Below are 9,457 nucleotides of genomic sequence, written 5' to 3' on the forward strand. Positions count from 1 at the left end.
TACAAATTTTATTGTTGAAGACCCAGTGAGTGCTTTCTATTTTGTTTACTGCACCATGGGCAGCTGAGAAGGAAGAAAGTGTGTGCAGAGCCCTATGGAAAAAAATTAGAGGGAACTGTCAGGAGGGTCAGTTCATGACCACCGTAGACTTGAAAGCATACCTTTGCGTTCCAATCCACAAAGATCATTTTCAGTTCTTTCAGTTTGTCTTGCTGGACTATCATTATCAGTTCGTAGCTCTTCCCTTTGGTCTAGCTACTGCCCCAAGGATTTTTGCGAAGGTGCTGGGAGCCCTTTTAGCAGTAGCCAGAGTGCAGGGGATTGCTGCGGCTCCTTACCTGGACGATATCTTAGTTCAGGCACCATCTTTCCCTTTAGCAAGCTCTCACACATACACACTACTGTGTCTCTTTGGATCCCATGGGTGGAAGATAAATTTGGGCAACAGCTTGCTGGTCCCCAATACCAGGGTGTGCTTCCTAGGAACGATTATAGACTCAATGTCCATGAAGATCTTCTTGACAGATCAGCATGGAGCCAAATTTCTCACTTCCTGTCAGTTGTTACAGACCACTGGTCGGCCCTTGGTGGCTCAATGTATGGAAGTTGTTGGTCTCATGGTAGCAGCCATGAATATTATTCCTTTTGCTCGTTTCCATCTCAGACCTCTACAACTATGTATGCTCAGACAGTGAAACGTCGATCATACCGATTTGTCTCAGCGGATCATTCTGAATCAAACTACCAGAGATTCTCTTTCTTATGTGCTTTCTGAGACAGCCTTGGGAGATTTTAACAGATGTCAGTCTTCTAGGCTGGGGAGCGGTGTGGGGTCCCTTGAAGGCTGAGGGGCTCTGGTCGGCGGAGGAGTCGACCCTGCCCATCAACATTCTGGAACTAAGCGCCATCTACAATGCTTTAATAGCGTGGCCTCAACTTTGTTTTGTCCGATTAATCAGATTTTAGTCGGACACCATTACCTCAGTAGCTTACATAAATTGTCAGCCTCGCACCAGCCTCGGGGGACCACAGGACTTGCTGGGATAAGTGTTTTCTGTTCAGGTCGGTGAGGGGTTTGACCAGGGTGCTATAGTTGGGGACAAACTTATGGTAGTACCCCACAGTGCCAAGAAAGGCTAGGACTTGTGTCTTGGTTTTGGGGGTTGGCCAGTTAACGACGGCCTTAATCTTGGCCGGCTCTGGCCTCTGCTTTCCGCAACCCACTCGGTGTCCAAGGTACTGGACCTCCGACCTCTGTACTTTGCACTTGTCTGGCTTCAGAGTCAGACCCGCAGCCCTGATGTGGTCCAAGATGGTACCTAGGTGAACCAAGTGTTCCTCCCAGGTATCGCTGTAGATCGCTATGTCATCCAGATCTGCACAGGCATAATCCTGAACGCCATCAAGGAGGTGATCTACCATCCTCTGCAACATCACCGGAGCATTCTTCATCCCAAATGGTATGACCTTAAACTGGTACATGCCGAATGGGGTGATGAATGCCGACTCTAGAGGAATCTGCCAAAAACTTTTGCAGAGAACTAATGTCCTCAGAAAGTTACCTCACTTGGGGCATAGGATAGGCGTCGGTCATGGCCCGGTCATTAAGCCTATGGTAGTCTACACAGAAGTGGGTTGTGCCATCCCACTTGAGGACAAGCACTACCGGGGATGTCCAGGGACTGTTGGATGGCTCTAACTCCTGTATCAAGCATCTCCCTAATTTCACTGCGCTTGTCTTCCCTAACGGACTCTGGGACCTGGTACGCCAGCTGCCACAAGGGCGCCTGTCCCAGGGTCTCCATCCAGTGCACCACTACCGTGGTATGCTCAGGGTCCATGGAAAACATGTCCTGTCGGCTCTCTAGCACCTGCCTGACTTGCTCCTGCTGTACAGTCCCTATCCACTCATCTACACTTATGTCCCCTACACCTGCCGGCTCCCTACTCCACCCGGGCAGCTCCGGCATGGGAAGACTCTCCAAGTCCTCCATGGCTGGAGCACATATGGTGGCTACCTCCTCTTGCCTCTCCTGGTACGCCTTCAGCATGTTCACATATAAAGTCTGGCAGACTCATTCATCTGAACATTTGGCTACCAGGTAGGTAGTATCACAAAGCTGTTCTACTACTCCATAGGGTACCTGCCAAGTGGCCTGCAGCTTATCTGTCTTGGTAGGTTTTAGGGCAAGGACCTTCTGCCCTACTTCCAGGGTGCAGATGTGAGCGGTCGTACCACCGCTTCTGCCTACCCTTGGTGATCTGAAGGTTCTCCCGCACTGTGGCGGCAAGGTCCTTCAGTCGGTCCTTGAACTCTAGGACATATTGTACAATGAAGGGTCCCTCCTCCCCAATCGACACTTTCTAGTGGGATCTAAGCAGGTCTAGGTGCCCCCTCACACTCTGGCCATATAATAGTTCAAAGGGAGAAAATCCGGTAGATTCCTGTGGCACCTCCCAGTAAATGAACAGGAGGTGCGGCAGGTATCTCTCCCAGTCCTTGTGAGAGACAGAGAATGTCCGAAGCAGCTGCTTCAGTGTCCCATTGAACCTCTTGCATAACCCGTTAGTCTGGGGGTGGTATGGGGAGCTTGGCAGGGGTTTTATCCCGCAAAGCCTCCATAGCTGCTGGGTGAGCTCAGCAGTAAACAGAGTCCCTTGGTCCGAGATAATCTCCCAGGGGAAACCCACTCTGGCAAAGATCCGGAGCAGGGCATCAGCTACGGTCTCTGCCTGGATGTTGGCCAGGGGATTACCACTGCGTAGCATAGTCTACTACTGTTAGTATATATCTCTTTCCTGAGAGGCTGGGACAGTGCAATGGTCTGATGATGTCAACAGCTATCCTGCTGAACGGTTCGTCAATGGTAGGGAGGGGATGCAGGGAAGCTTTGGAGTGGTCACCTGTCTTCCCTACTCTCTGACAGATGTCACAGGTACAGCAGTACTGTCTGACATCTCCCATAATCCCGGGGCCATAAAAAGGTCTGGATAAATCAGTGGTGGGTCATAGTAATCCCTAGATGTCCTGCCAGGGGAATATTGTGCCCTATGCATAGTACGTTGTACCGATACTTTTGCTGTACCACCAACTGTTGCTTGGGCGTCTACCTGCTCCCACCACCCTCTATAACCCAGTACAGGAGTCCTCTGTCCCACTCAAAGTGGTCCCCTCCTAACCCACCTGGGTCTGTCCCCGTCCGGGCATGGTAGGGGGCTAACGTTTGGTCACTTAATGTCTCCTGGACAAATTCGAAGGGTAATCTGTCTGGGTAGTAGTCAGTGGGGGTGGCTTACCTGGGTCTTATTCTGGAGTGCCTCAGCATGAAGCCTGGCTTGTTGGTGGGTGGTAACCGGAGGTAAGATGTCTCAAGTCATTCCCTAGCAGAACTAACTCCGCTAAGTGGCACAAGAGCATCTTACCCCCAGCAACACGAACTGTAACCGATTTCCTGTTCTGGTCCAAACTGATGACCAGGTGTGGCTGGACAAGAGTAATGGTGGCTCCGCTGTCCCTTAAGCCTTGGGCCTGCCAGCCGTTAATCCACACTGGCTGGCGATGATGCAGATGATTGTTGCCCGCTGCCGCTTGTACCGGGTCTACCTCATGCAAGACCACAAATTCCTCTTCGCCTAAGTGGCGGGGTCAGTGGGGCTCTCTGACTCCAAGCAGTGGGCTGCTGCTCTGGAAATACCAGCTGGTGCTCTGGTCCAGTTGGTAGGGAGCAGATTATTCCGGCAATTGGACCTTACATGACCCATCTGATCACACCCGTAGCACCGGATTCCCCTGTTCCAGGGCAGACTGGGGCCAGAAGAGCGGGGTTCAGCTGGTGCAGCAGAAGGGTACCGATGTGTAACGGCTATGGGGATAGGATCACAACTGCAGACAGGTTATTTTGTATCACCAAGCAATTGGGCTATTAGTTTGCATAGACTATACAGCTTTAAGTGTATTTGTTGTATATAAATTATCAATGTTGCAGGGCAAAAGCTTTTGTTGCGACTTAACAACTTTGTCCCCAGAAGAGCTTATTGAAACAATTTATAATGCTTCCTTGTTAATGTAACTGTAGCCAGTCTGAATCCCAGATTCAAAAGGTGAAAGGTGAACTTGCTAACTGCAATGCTTAGGAAATCAGAAATTACAGATGGCGTCAGAACAGAGAGGAAGGGGTTAAGCAAAACCCTGAGTCCGTGGATAGTGGAGCGGCTGCGTATAGCCCTTATCCGTATCGCTCCTGCAGCTCTCAGAGGCGATGACTGGCAGATGATTTTAGGAATGAAGAATCTGCTTATAATTCTTACCGGTTTTTATCCACTCAAACCAGACAGAGCGTGTGAGAGGATCTTTAGTGCTTAAGAGTCGACACAGCGGTGAGTCCATAGATCCTAAAAACTACCGCTCCATCTCTCTTCTCCCCTTTCCAGCCAAAGTAATCGAGAAGGCCATCAACGCACAACTTGTTGACCACATCGAGACCAACCACATCTTGGACCCCTCCCAATCCGGTTTCAGGAGCAATCACAGCACCGAGACCACCCTCCTCGCTGCCACAGATGACATCCGCACCCTGCTCGACCAAGGAGAGACTGCTGCGCTCATTCTTCTAGACCTCTCAGCCGCATTCGACACTGTAGCCCACAGCACCCTCCTGACGCGCCTACACGATGCTGGCATCCGCAATAAGGCCCTGGAATGGATCACCTCCTTCCTCAGCGGTAGAACCCAGAAAGTCAGACTCCCACCCTTCTCCTCCAATCCCACAGCAATCAGCTGCGGCGTACCCCAAGGCTCTTCTCTTAGCCCCACCCTCTTCAACATCTACATGGCCCCCCTTGCTGCCATTGTCTGACAACCTCAACATCGTCTCCTACGCTGACGATACCCAGTTAATCATCTCACTCACCCGAGACCCCGCCACCGCCAAGAAAAATGTCCACGAAGGACTTACAGCAAAAACCACCTGGATGAACAACAACCGTCTCAAACTCAACACTGACAAGACCGAAATCCTCCTCCTCGGACCCCCCAAATCTGCATGGGATGACTCCTGGTGGCCCACAGCCCTCGGACACCCTCCAACTCCAACACACCATGCACGAAATCTAGGCGTCATCCTCGACTCATCACTTTCCATGGACCGCCAAGTCAACGCCGTCTCTTCGACTTGTTTTCACATACTCCACCTACTGTGAAAAATCTTCAAGTGGATCCACACTGAAACTAGAAAATCTGTCACCCACGCCCTCGCCAGTAGTCGACTGGACTACGGCAATGCACTCTACGCCGGGTCCACCATCAAGCTCCAGAAATTACTCCAACGCATCCAGAACACCTCGGCCAGACTCATCCTCAACATCCCTCGCCAAAACCACATCACCGAACACCTAAGGAACCTACACTGGCTCCCCGTCAACAAGAGAATCACCTTCAAGCTCCTAACCCATGCATTCAAGGCCCTCCACAACATCGGTCCTGAATACATCAACCACTGTGTCAATTTCTACACCCCCTCCAGACAACTCCGCTCTGCCGACCAAGCACTCGCAGTCATCCCCCGCATCAAGAAAAAAACAGCTGGAGGAAAATCCTTCTCCTATATGGCAGCAAGGTCATGGAACTCCCTCCCGCTGCACCTCAGACAATCCACCTCCCTTACAAACTTCAGGAAGGACCTCAAGACCTGGCTTTTTGACTGAATCGTCTTCCCTTAGCCCCCCTCTTCCCCCCCCCCCCCATAGCGCCTTGAGACCCTCACGGGTGATTAGTTTGCGCTTTACAAGTACCCAATAGATAGATAGTCTGTTGTTTCGTAACGTTTGCGGTGCAGAGGAGGAGGAGTCCGGAATGCCTTGACAGAGTCACAAACGGCTGTGAAGTCTGGGAACTCTGTGTAGCGGAAATGCTCCGGAATCAACCGCTGGTGTTTTCAGCTTCTGGCTCAGATGCCTAGTGTAGGCAGCACAAATTCAGATAGTGAGTAGAGAGGGCAGGTTACGGAACTCCTCTGTTTAAGCCCCAAAAGATGAAGTAAGTAGCCGGAATCTGTAGATCCGCTAAGTATCACACAAGATTTGTAATCCAAGGGAGCAGGTTTCACACAAAACAGCAAGATATCCAGCACTGCTGCTAGATACAGCTTGTAGGTGCAATAACTAAGCACCTGTTTGTTGTCAGCTGATGACTTAAATACAGTTGAGGCTGGAGAACCATGTGACAGTAAGGAAGGAAGGAAAAGATGGAACGGATTCCTTACAGATGCCCCCCTTCAAGCAAGCCGATCCTTGGCTTGATGTTTGGGTCTATGAGGGTAACGTCTATGGATGCGAGAGACAAGTCTATGAGCATTTATATGAGTATATGGCTCCCAAGTGTCATCTTCAGGAAAGTAGCTCTTCCAGCGTATTAGATACTGTAGTTCACCATTGTGTAGTCTGGAATCCAGAAGGTCCTGGACCTCGTATGAGTCGGAGTCTAAGAGTACCGGTGCCGGTGGGAGGATAGGTTTTAAAGATGAATCGTTGGAGGCTGGTTTAAGGAGTGATACGTGGAAGGTAGGATGAATAGGCAGAGAATAGGGAAGATCAAGCATGACCGCATTTGAGTTGATGATGCGAGAGATGGTGAAAGGTCCAATAAAAAGTCCTGCTAGTTTTTTACTGGGTACAGGCACTTTGATGTTTTTCGTAGACAGCCAAACCTTATTGCCAATAGCATAAGGTGGTGAGGGTCTTCTACGTAGGTTGTAGTATTTCTTCTGTACAGCTGAAGCATGTTGGATATTCTTACGCAGAAACTGATAATTCTCAGCTAGAAATTGTAGTAAGTCATCAACACAGGGAGAGTTTGGTGTCTCCGAGTTTTGTAATGAGAAGTTAGGGTGATAAGCATAATTGGCATAAAAATGAGAGAGATTGGTTGAAGTATTTATGGAGTTGTTGTAAGTGAATTCCGCCATGTATAAGTATTGTGACACTCAGTTTGATGATAGGAGCAGTAACAGCGTAAGTACTGCTCAAGCCATTGATTTAACCTCTCAGTTTGGCCATTGTTTTGTGGGTGGAATGCTGTGCTTAGGCGGTGATCGATTTGTAGCTGATGAGAGAGACTTTTCCAGAACCTGGAGGTAAACTGTGTACCCCTATCTGTTGTCACAATAGAAGGGAGTCCATGGTAACGGACAATTGAATTCAAGAACAGTTGTGCTGTTTCAGTGGATGTGGGCAGCTTATGCAATGGAACAAAATGAGCCATCTTTGTGAAGATATCAGTAACAACTAAAATGGTGTTTTGTCCAGAGCTCACAGGTAGTTCCACTATAAAGTCCATGCCAAGATGAACCCAAGGTCTTTCGGGGATATCTATTGGTATGAGATGCCCATAAGGCTTATTTTTTTCCCGTTTGGAAGTAATACAGATGGTGCAGTTTTGGATGTAATCCTTAATGGTGGTTTCCATATTTGGCCACCAATAGTTCCTAGCAAGTAGATCTTTTGTTTTCTTGATACCTGGATGACCTAGAAGTGGGGGGTCGTGATGTTGTTTGATTAAACCATTCCTAAGGTGTTCAGGTATGTATAGATTGGTACCATGGTAGTACAGGTTGTTGTTATAGGACACTCGATGATAGGGTATCTGGTTATCAGTTTGTAAGGCTGCTTGAATCTGTCTCTTGAAGGTAGGCATCAGTCCGAGGAATCTTTCTGGAGGTATGATCGAAGTAGGTTCTTGAGCGTTTGGGGGGTCTTGGATCCTTCCTTGACAGCGCATCTGCCTTTCCATTCTTGGATCCAGGCCTGTATATAATCTGGTAATTGAACCTGCTGAAGTACAGGCTCCATCGGACCCGCCTGCCTGAAAGAGTTTTGTTTTTTTGAAGGAATTCTAGGTTGCGGTGGTCAGTGTATATGATGATTAGTAGGATAGTGCCTTCCAACAAATGTCTCCAATGTTCGAATGCGCGTTTAATGGCTAGGAATTCTTTTTCTCCTATTGAGTAATTCATCTCTGGTGGAGACATTATTTTAGAGTAGAATGCCACAGGGTGAAGTGGTTGGGTTAAGCTTTTCCTTTGAGAGAGAACAGCTCCAAGAGCATAATCTGAGGAATCCACTTCCAAAATGAACTGAAGGGTAGGATCAGGGAACTGTAGAATCGGAGCAGAGGAGAAAGAACTCTTCAAGGAGTCAAAAGCTTCAGTCGCCTTGTTATTCCACTAGAAAGGTATACAGGAGCTGGTGAGTCTGGTGAGTGGTTTAGCTATTTTTGAGAAGTTTTTGATAAACTTCCTATAGTAATTGCTAAACCCGAGGAAACGTAACTCCTTCTTGTTCATAGGTTGTGGCCACTGTCTTACTGATTCTATCTTGTTTTCCTGCATCTGGATGCCTCTAGGGCCAATGAAGTAACCAAGGAAATCTATTTCTTTGGTATGGAAGACACACTTCTCGAGCTTCGCATAAAGCCGATGGACTTGGAGTCTGGAGAGTACCCAACTTACATGTTTAACATGTTCCTCATGAGTGTTTGAGTACACTAAGATGTTGTCTAGGTACACAACAACACAGGTATTAAGCAGGTCATGGAAAATATCATTGATAAAATATTGAAAGGTGGCGGGAGCATTAGTCAACCCGAATGGCATAACCAGATATTCGAAAAGGCCATACCTTGTCCTAAAGGCGGTCAGCCACTCATCTCCTTTTCTAATACGGACCAGGTTGTAGGCCCCTCTCAAATCCAACTTTGTGAAGATTTTCGCATGATGGAGGCGTTCGATGAGTTTGGGGATGAGTGGTAAGGGGTACCTGTTTTTAATTGTTATCTTGTTTAATTCCCTGAAGTCGATAATAGGACGAAGGGAGTTATCTTTGTTCTTAACAAAGAAAAATCCGGCAGCTGCTGGGGAAACTGAGGTGCGGATAAACCCTTTTTTGAAGTTCTCATCCAAATAGGTCTTTAAATGGTCAAGCTCGGGTTGACACAAAGGGTAGAGATGTCCATAAGGGGGTGTTGTACCGGGTTTAAGGTCAATAGGGCAGTCATATGATCGATGAGGAGGTAAACTATCCGCGTTCTTTTTACTAAATACTTCTGTGAATTTTTTGTAGACTTCTGATATACAGGTTTGTTCGGTAGGTTGTTCCGTAATCTGCAGCAAGGCAGCATGGTTTGAACAGGTTTGACGGCAATAAGGCGATTCAAACTTCAACTCCAAAGAACTCCAGTTAATTACCGGTTCGTGTAATCAAAGCCACTGTAACCCTAGAACAATGGGGAAAAGAGGTGACATAATGATGTCGAAGGTAATATATTCTTGGTGTGATTCAGGGGTTGTTACGAGAATGGGTATAGTGTGATGTGTGATAGGACCAGAGGAAATTTCAGAACCATCCACAACACAAATAGAAATAGGACACAGCTTTTTAATGAGTGGTATTTTATTGTTTGACA

The sequence above is a fragment of the Bombina bombina genome, chromosome 2, assembly GCF_027579735.1.
Source record: "Bombina bombina isolate aBomBom1 chromosome 2, aBomBom1.pri, whole genome shotgun sequence".
In the NCBI taxonomy this organism is placed as follows: domain Eukaryota; kingdom Metazoa; phylum Chordata; class Amphibia; order Anura; family Bombinatoridae; genus Bombina; species Bombina bombina.